Below are 10818 nucleotides of genomic sequence, written 5' to 3'. Positions count from 1 at the left end.
AAGGTAATAACATTTTTCTTATCGTTAATCTGACTTTGGTGAGTGCTAAACTTGCTGGGTGTCTAAATAGCTAGCCCTGTGATGCCGGGCTATCTACTCAGAATATTGCAAAATGTGCTTTCACCGAAAAGCTATTTTAAAATTGGACATATCGAGTGCATAGAGGAGTTCTGTATCTATAATTCTTAAAATAATTGTTATGTTTTTTGTGAACGTTTATCGTGAGTAATTTAGTAAATTCACCGGCAGTGTTCGGTCGGAATGCTAGTCACATGCTAGTCACATGCTAATGTAAAAAGCTGGTTTTTGATATAAATATGAACTTGATTGAACAAAACATGCATGTATTGTATAACATAATGTCCTAGGGTTGTCATCTGATGAAGATCATCAAAGGTTAGTGCTGCATTTAGCTGTGGTTTGTGTTTATGTGACATTATATGCTAGCTTGAAAAATGGGTGTCTGATTATTTCTGGCTGTGTACTCTGCTGACATAATCTAATGTTTTGCTTTCGTTGTAAAGCCTTTTTGAAATCGGACAGTGTGGTTAGATTAACGAGAGTCTTGTCTTTAAAATGGTGTAAAATAGTCATATGTTTGAAAAATTGAAGTTTTTGCATTTTTGAGGTATTTGATTATCGCGCCACGGTATTACACTGGCTGTTGAGTAGGCGTCCCACCTAGCCCATAGAGGTTATGCAAAATTATGAGTGAGCCCACTCCCTGGGCTGAGAAGCAACCACACACATGAATGGTCTCAGGATGCTTTACTGTTGGCATGATACAGGACTGATGGTAGCGCTCACCTTGTCTTCTCCGGACAAGCTTTTTTCCGGATGCCCCAAACAATCGGAAAGGGGATTCATCAGAGAAAATTACTTTACCCCAGTCCTCAGCAGTCCAATCCCAGTACCTTTTGCAGAATATCAGTCTGTCCCTGATGTTTTTACCTGGAGAGAAGTGGCTTCTTTGCTGCCCTTCTTGACACCAGGCCATCCTCCAAAAGTCTTCGCCTCACTGTGCGTGCAGATGCACTCACACCTGCCTGCTGCCATTCCTGAGCAAGCTCTGTACTGGTGGTGCCCCGATCCCGCAGCTGAATCAACTTTAGGAGACGGTCCTGGTGCTTGCTGGACTTTCTTGGGCGCCCTGAAGCCTTCTTCACAACAATTGAACCGCTCTCCTTGAAGTTCTTGATGATCTGATAAATGGTTGATTTAGGTGCAATCTTACTGGCAGCAATATCCTTGCCTGTGAAGCCCTTTTTGTGCAAAGCAATGATGACGGCACCTGTTTCCTTGCAGGTAACCATGTTTGACAGAGGAAGAACAATGATTCCAAGCACCACCCTCCTTTTGAAGCTTCCAGTCTGTTATTCGAACTCAATCAGAATGACAGTGATCTCCAGCCTTGTCCTCGTCAACAATCACACCTGTGTTAACGAGAGAATCACTGACATGATGTCAGCTGGTCCTTTTGTGGCAGGGCTGAAATGCAGTGGAAATGTTTTGGGGGGATTCAGTTCATTTGCATGGCAAAGAGGAACTTTGCAATTAATTGCAATTCATCTGATCACTCTTCATAACATTCTGGAGTATATGCAAATTGCCATCATACAAACTGAAACAGCAGACTTTGTGAAAATTAATATTTGTGTCATTCTCAAAACTTTTGGCCACAACTGTACATCTTCTAGTGTTCATGTTAATGATGTTCTCACTGTCTTCGATCTACTCTACATGTTTACAGTTAACCTCGAGAACCACTGGAAGCAAAATAGTAGGTAATGTATTCAGATGATCATTTTGCTAACATTATGTAAACCACAAAAGTAAAATGTTCTCATATTTCCAGACTTTAAGTAAGAAAACCTTTTAAGGATGCTTTTCTTAGCATATATAAGATATTACTTCTGATGTTGGAACAGTGATATGAGACAAGGAGTCCCAGAGAGAGACTACATCTTCTAGTGTTCATGTTAATGATGTTCTCACTGTCTTCCATCTACTCTACATGTTTACAGAGGACCTCTGCAACCATAAAAGTAAGTAGTGTCTTCAGATCATCACTTTACTAACATTATATAAACCAATGTCTCTTCTATGTAACTTCTAAGTAGAAAACCCAATGTTGTTTACATTAATGTTTCCTGACTTATCTTATTATCTTTGTCTACAGATGAAGTTGAAAAGAATCTCACTGAAAAACTGGGTATGTTGTGTACTTCCTTTCTCTCATACACCTGGATCAATGATGGACCAGTCACATTAATGTTGATGTTCTAGAACAGGAGGTGTTGAGGCTGTAGAGGACCACTAGACTAGAGAGAGGTAGTCTCTGATACACCTGGATCACTGATGGACCAGTCACATTAATGTTGATGTTCTAGAACAGGATGTGTTGAGGCTGTAGAGGACCACTAGACTAGAGAGAGGTAGTCTCTGATACACCTAGATCACTGATGGACCAGTCACATTAATGTTGATGTTCAAGAACAGGATGTGTTGAGACTGTAGAGGACCACTAGACTCTAGAAAGAAAAGGTTCCTGGAGGCACCTTTAGGGGTTCCTCAGATTGCAACACTTGCGGAACCCCTACAGGTGCTTCCAGGAACCTTTTCCCTAGGGAACCTTTTAAAAAGGTTCCTCAAATAACCCTTTAGGGTATTAAGGTTCCTGTAGGAACCTTTTATGTCCCATGTATTCTATTATTATTAATACTAGATGGTAAGTACAATTGTTGGGCTTGCTAGAGCTCTTTAAAAGTATTTATGTGATAGTCGTAGAAGTTTAAAACATTTTACTTGACTATTTAAAGCAAAACAGTTTTAAAGTATGTATGGTTATGAAAAACATTATAGTAGTGTCTGCAGTAGTAAATGTGTTGACTGATTTGGTTAATTTGAAGTTAGCATAGCCTGAACATGTGAAAGTTGTTTTTAGTTTCTCTTGCTTGAATGGTTCAAGAGTTACTGTTGGTGGGTTATGTTATGGAAATGTATGCAACATTATATAGGATAGACTGAACATGTGAATATTGGATTGGTGTATGTTTACAGCTGGAACAATTTAAGAGTTACTGTTGCTGGGTTATGTTATGCTACTTTATGCACATCAATATGTTCAATAAAGTTATTATAGGTCTGCATAGTTTGAGGTCTGGATTGAACAACATAAATGTTCACTTACAGTAGTTTGTGATATCCATCAGTATGTTGCTCATTTTCACAACCAACAGTCTCTTACTGTATATTTCAGATGTTGAAACCATCAGAAGACATGCAGGTGTGTTTTATACTATGTGACTCCAGCTGTATTTTAGGGAGGAATAGTGTCCTCACTGTCCTGTTGATCTGGTCCAAACTCATCAATACTCTACAAGGCAGAGTATTAGCCTGACATAACTATCATGTATTTACTGTGACAGCTGTAAGCATGGGCAAGTAAGGCTGAGACAAAGATTCAATCAGATCAAATGTTAACCAGCGATAGCAAACACCCACATGGGAGACATTGTGGTGATGCTCCAATGCAGGTGGAGCTGTCAATCGGTGAGCAGCTGCTCTTGATGATTTTCAAGATGCCCGCCGCACTCTTCAGAAGTTCAGAAAGAGAAAGTGTAGGTTATACAGATATAATTGCACTCAAGTTGAAAAAACATCAAACAAAATAATGTGGATTTCTATCATCCTAATGGAGGTGTAGATTACATCTCACATGCCAATGTTTGAATTTATAATAAGGCTGTATGGGTTTTCTGTTAATGCAACCTGTTAAATGTAATGGCAAAATGTAGATTTCGGACTAAATAGACATACCTAACTGCTGTTCATGTGTAATTACATGATTCTGACATGCCAAAACTTGGTATATTTGGAAAGGAGACATCTGCGAGACTGAGGAAATGATCAGAAGATAGGAGTTACATAGTTCAGAATACACCAAATCAAGCACACACAAAATAACCGTTTTTTATTTAATTTGAAAGTCATCTTTCATTGACAAGCTATAAGTGGATTGTTGATGACTAAAGCTGGAAACACATCAGATGGCTTCCACAACATGTGAACAATATCAGGAGAGAAAAAATGGGATTGATAGACCTAACAACTAGAAATGGGCAGATGTTTTAGTAAGTGTGGTCACGGACGCTTCCAAGTGTCCCTAAACCTCTCCAAAGTGGTGTCATGACGTTGCCCTCTTTGAGTACCGGGAGGACAGTTGACCCCCTCCCCCTTTCACCATCCCCCTACCTACCTCCCACCACCCAGGCCCTGTGTGAAGGCGGTCGTAAAATTCCAAAGGAGAATGTCCAGCCTCATGGCCCAGTCTTGAGACAGAGTGGGTTTGGTATAGAGAACAAAGGATTCTTCCACCTCACAGGGATTGGGTAACCGAACGACATTTATGTTCTGGAGAAGGTATAAAAGATCGGTGAAGAATCCAGCTATGAACTGGTCCGCTTGGTACAATTTTGTGATACTCATTAGAAACAATATGGCCATATTACCATACTAAGGTTTATATAATAGCCTCAGCTATGGGACTTGCATCTAAATGGTTGTATACAATGATTTAATAAGATTAAAGCTATTTGGAATATGTTGAGAGGCTGATGTTAATGTGATAGAATGTATTTCTGTTCAAAGCTTAAATCAGTCATCGGCACGCCCCCAGAGACACAGATGAGACCTGGCGGCATGAGAGAGCCTTCTTCTGTCATTCCGAATAAAACCCCCACCCTGATTTTCTTTCATCAGACCAGGCCTCCACTCCATTACGAGTTGGCCAATAGGTTTGACCATGTATTCCTCTACTGAACTTTAACCATACAACGTGGTTAAACTATCGATACAGAATAATAACAAGTCTTTGATATTAAGTACTAGTCTGCAGCTAGAATTCGGTATCATTGACCGCGAAGACCGACGAAACATACGTTCTATAACAACATTAATGAATGTCGCTTTGAAAGATCCATTCTAACCGAGAGAGACAGAGAACGCGGACAAAAACTCTCCAACAGGACAAAAACTCTCCAACAAGGATCATGACGACACACTGAGCGTAAATATATATTGATTGCAATTGTTCCCGAATGAGTGAGCGTTCATGTGCAAAGGATTAGCATATCAATTGTTAATATTTATCAACTCTGTAGGGTCTTCTCAGCTGCCCTTTATGACCCTTTGTTTTAACAAGACACCAGCCATGCCGGTTTAGCCCACTAGGGCACATTTCTCTACCAATTCTTTGTGACGATAATTACTGTTTGTATGCTTTCTGTGAATTACTTTGTTTAGGAAATAAATGATTTTAAGACAGTTGATGTATGGATGACTTAGTAAAGACTGGGTTCGTGCAGATAAAACAATTTACGACGTTTGGAATGAGACTGACGCGAGGTAAAATACACCATTTAAACCAGAAGATAATCGGCCAATACTATAATATAATATATCATGTAATAATATAGGAAAGTTATATTAGGAAAATTAGAACTTTGTAATCTGAATATTTTCCTTGGTGCCCCAATCTCCTAGTTAATTACAGTTAAACGATTAATCAGTTTAATCGCGTAATAATAATAACAGGGAGTTATTTTGATAAACATGTCTTCAGTTAATGGTGCCCAAAGACACGACAGTGGCATATGTCTATAAATTAGATAATTTCAGTGCTATTACATATTTGCAATCCCTAAATGTTATTTGTTCAGTATAAAAACACAATTTCTACCATATCAACCTCACTCAAACATTGTGGTGGTGTTATGGGGTATCCAGTAGTTCGCATTACGCATTAAAGGTTCTAGGTCCCACCCAGGCAACTGCATATCCCTGGAAAGCTTATCTCATTGGCTACAAGACTGTCAAGGTGCCATCTTAGCCAATCCCCTGAGTAATATATGCCTACAGCGCATAAGCAGGCAACATCATATTATTGATGCGCAAAGATATAGTCACTCGTGGACATTTGATCTTGCCATTAAGTCATACATCATCATATAACATTGGTAATAGGGTAGATTTGTTCTTACCAACCTAAGGATTAATTTCATACCCCCATGTAGCTATAGCTCAAACACAGATCAAATTGAAGCTTACCTTGTAAGATGTTTGCTGTTTGGTGAAAACGTTGTGTAAAATAAACATTTGGTGATCAATAACGGAAGGTCACAGGCAGACAAATAAGATATCCTCATGGTCTGTGGAGTCCCGGCTTTCGGTGTGTATCAACGTTTTCCGTGTTTATTTTGTTTATACTTCACAACGCTAACTGGAATGTAGGTAGCAGCCATCTTGAAATGAGGTCATCAGCTCTGCCTGCTCTTATATTAAATTCTATATTAAATTCTTAAATGCTTATGCCCATATATGGTAGTAAGTCACATCAAAGATTTGAAGGCACCGATCAATAGCCAAGATATTCAGCTTTCCGCAGACACCCTGCTTTTGCAGATAGGGGCTACCGTTCTCATACCAGACTGAATTGAATAAAAAATAAATAAATAGGGCCCCCAAATATGCAGTGGTGGAAATGTACCCAACTGTCATACTTGAGTAAAGTAAAGATGCCTTAATAGAAAATTACTCAAGTAAAAGTCACCCAGTAAAATTCAATGTGAGTAAAAGTATTTGGTTTGAAATATACTTAAATATCAAAAGTAAAAGTATAAATCATTTCAAATTACTTATATTAAGCAAACCAGATGGCACTTTTTTATTTTATTTACGGAAAGCAATGGGCACACTCCAATATTCAGACATCATTTACAAACGAAGCATGTGAGTTTAGTGAGTCCACCAGATCAGAGGCAGTAGGGATGACCAGGGATGTTTGTTTGGTTGATAAGTGCGTGAATTTGACTATATTCCTGTCCTGCTAAGCATTCAAAATGTAATGAGTACTTTTCGGTGTCAAGGAAAATGTATGGAGTAAAAAGTACAATATTTTCTTAAGGAATGTAGCCGTAAAAGTATAAAAAGTATAAAAAAATTTAAATGGTAAAGTACAGATACCCCAAAACACCACTTAAGTAGTACTTTAAAGTATTTTTTACTTACACCACTGCAAATATGGGGACTTTACATTGATGTATAATGCCAGGAGCCACTTGTGTATTCACACTGGTCTCTTAGACTAGATGTAACATAGTAAACATGAATCCGGTACACTGAAATTAGTATGATTTGTTATGTTTGGTATGATTACATAAGATAGAAGGTTACTTAAGGCAAAAACAAAAGGAGAGTGGTTGGTCAGGCTGTGTGGGCGAATAATGTAAACGTCTAGCGGTTTGAATCTCATCACGGACAACTTTAGCATTTTAGCTCATTTACAACTATTTAGCTAACTTGTAATTACTTAGGTTAAAGGGGAAGGGTTAGCTAACATGCTAACTCCTAACCTTAACCCTAACCTTTACCCCTAAACCCTAGAGCTAGCTAACACTAGCGTTAACCACCTAGCTACCGTTGGCCACAACAAATTAGAATTCATAACATATCATACGTTTTACAAATTTGTAACATATTTTACAATCCGGAAATTTCAACATATTGTCCGTTTTGTAAACTCGTAACATATAGTACTAATTGCCATTCATAACATATCATACAAAATGGGTTATGGACATCCACAAATGAATACATACCATACAAAACGTAACGTATCATATAATATCACACTAAATGGATTGTCTCGTATAATCTTACAGAATAATAGCAACTACTTTGAGACCACTTTGATGGATTTGACAGCTCTTAACACAGCTCTACCTCCGACACTGTCAAAACAACCGCTATGTTGGATAAAACAGATCTGATTGAATCCAGCCCTAAATAATGTATTAACATTAGTTTAGAGGTTCTCACCCATGATGTAATAAACTGTTACAGGATGTCCTGTTGTCTCTACCTCAGTCACACATGGACCACTAATAGAGGAAGACAGTATCATGTGTCAGATCAATACAGTAACATGTTGTCTTCAACTTGTATTATACCAATTGATGATGATGTCATTGTGTTTACCATAGTGTATTATACCACTGATGTTGATGTCATGATGTCATTGGGCTTACCATAGTGTATTACACCACTGATGTTGATGTCATGATGTCATTGTGTTTACCGTAGTGTATTATACCACTGTTGATGTCATGATGTCATGGTGTTTACCATAGTGTATTATACCACTGTTGTTGTCATGATGTCATTGTGTTTACCATAGTGTATTATACCACTGTTGTTGTCATGATGTCATTGTGTTTACCATAGTGTATAATACCACTGATGATGTTGTCATGATGTCATTGTGTTTACCATAGTGTATAATACCGCTGATGTTGTTGTCATGATGTCATTGTGTTTACCATAGTGTATAATACCACTGATGTTGATGTCATTGTGTTTACCATAGTGTATTATACCACTGATGATGATGTCATTGTGTTTACCATAGAGTATTATACCACTGATAATGATGTCATTGTGTTTACCATAGTGTATTATACCACTGATGTTGATGTCATTGTGTTTACCATAGTGTATTATACCACTGATGTTGATGTCATTGTGTTTACCATAGTGTATAATACCACGGATGTTGATGTCATTGTGTTTACCATAGTGTATTATACCACTGATGTTGATGTCATTGTGTTTACCATCGTGTATTATACCACTGATGTTGATGTCATGATGTCATTGTGTTTACCATAGTGTATAATACCACTGATGTTGATGTCATTGTGTTTACCATAGTGTATTATACCACTGATGTTGATGTCATTGTGTTTACCATGGTGTATTATACCACTGATGTTAATGTCATGTCATTGTGTTTACCATAGTGTATAATACCACTGATGTTGTTGTCATGATGTCATTGTGTTTACCATAGTGTATTATACCACTGATGATGATGTCATTGTGTTTACCATAGTGTATTATACCACTGATGTTAATGTCATGTCATTGTGTTTACCATGGTGTATTATACCACTGATGTTGATGTCATCATGTCGTTGTGTTTGCAATAATGTATGTTTCTCTCCACAGTGGATGTGACTCCAGACCAGGGGTGCTCAAGTCCTATTTGAGACGGTCCAGTGACACATATTTCCTAGGTGGCAAAGGATCAGATGGATAATCAGCGTAGTATCAACCCACCACCTCACAACCCCACGCAAACTGTTCACACCCCTCTTGTTGGCCAAGAGAACATGTTGCTGTTTTAAAGCTGATTTCCTGCAATTCTCCAGTCTTCCATATCTTATGTGTGTTTATGTGATACCAGGGGTCGAAGCCCGACCTAGTAAAAAAAAAAAGAGCCCATTCTGCTCCTTCACTGAGAAACTCTCCATTCTTCAGCCCTGGTATTATTGATAGTATCTCACTGGTCATCTGTCCTGTAGATGTCACTGACTGACTGTTTTAAAACAAACAAGGCAGGTATAAACAGTTAGCAAAAGCATGTAATAGGAGAGAGTTCATGTGCATGAGTTCTTAGATTTCCTGTCAATCTTTGTTGTTGTTGTAGAGTGGGACAGTTTATTGTTTATTGGATAGGACAGAGATATAAGAGTAAAGGTAGGAATGTTGAAAGAACAATGGGTTGGATCTGAACCCATTCTGGTACTGGACCATCCCAGACCACTGATTTCTTGTTAATGTTTGACTAATTTTTTTATGCGTCTTTCACCACTTCCTTGGACTGTTCGGTCTTCATGAGAATGTGCTATATATCAAATTGCATTTGTCACATGCGCCAAATACAACAGGTTTAGACCTTACCGTGAAATGCTTACTTACAAGCCCTTAACCAACAATGCTTTAAGAAGTTTTAAGAAAAATAAATGTTAAGTAAAAAATAGATAAGTAAAACAAATTTTTTTATTCTGTTTTCTAACAGTATTTGTTGTGTATCCATTCTACTTTGTGCTTCTATATTTAGTTAATGTAGCAGCAACACAAAATACATTTTTATAAATGTATCATTTTATAATAAATATACACTGGTACATGTTGGTCTGTCTAGTCCTTTATACACGGGTACATGTTGGTCTGTCTAGTAGTCCTTTATACACTGGTACATGTTGGTCTGTCTAGTCCTTTATACTCTGGTACATGTTGGTCTGTTTAGTGCTGCTGACTAAATTGCATATAAATGCCAGATTTCGTAGCTTCTAGATGGTTAAATACATATCAACTAACCACATACTATATAGCCATCTGATATATTTAACATATCAACTAACCACATAATATATAGTAATCTGATGCATGACTGCACATTTGATGACGTGGCACTCAACCATTGGTTGATGGAATGTAACGCCTACACATTTTGTCGAACAGGAACTCAACCAGAGGGTTCCCGCTGTAAGAGAGGCAAACAGCGAATAGCTCAAAGAGAGAGAGCATAGAAATATAACCTATAGAGCTGATATTAACATAGATATCCAAGTAGTACATGCAGAAGACCTAAATCACTGACTGGGTGAGTATGTCATGATTTCATACTGAATGAGAATACAGTACACAGTGAGTGTGGACATGGCAGTATACTGTATGTGTAATTCAAATAAAGTACTTTGACTGAAATGAGAGCACTGAGAAGACAGATGCAGGTATAAATCAGAGCACTGAGAAGACAGATGCAGGTATAAATCAGAGCACTGAGAAGACAGATGCAGGTATAAATCAGAGCCCTGAGAAGACAGATGCAGGTATAAATCAGAGCACTGAGAAGACAGATGCAGGTATAAATCAGAGCACTGAGAAGACAGATGCAGGTATAAATCAGAGCAC

At 38.0% G+C, this 10818-nt stretch overlaps 1 non-coding gene across 1 annotated transcript; it reads left to right on the top strand.

The window, feature by feature from the left end:
• Nucleotides 1-351: 351 nt before the first annotated feature.
• Nucleotides 352-10020, top strand: LOC106562879 (uncharacterized). Its single transcript, XR_014393115.1, has 4 exons — nucleotides 352-1784; nucleotides 2025-2045; nucleotides 2180-2212; nucleotides 9067-10020. It is a non-coding gene; the product is annotated as an uncharacterized LOC106562879 (transcript).
• Nucleotides 10021-10818: the final 798 nt, after the last annotated feature.

Source organism: Salmo salar, chromosome 01 (genome assembly GCF_965601325.2).
Source record: "Salmo salar chromosome 01, fSalSal1, whole genome shotgun sequence".
Classification (NCBI taxonomy): Eukaryota; Metazoa; Chordata; class Actinopteri; order Salmoniformes; family Salmonidae; genus Salmo; species Salmo salar.
The sequence above is the reverse complement of the archived record's forward strand: the minus strand, read 5'-3'. Positions and strand labels throughout refer to the sequence as shown.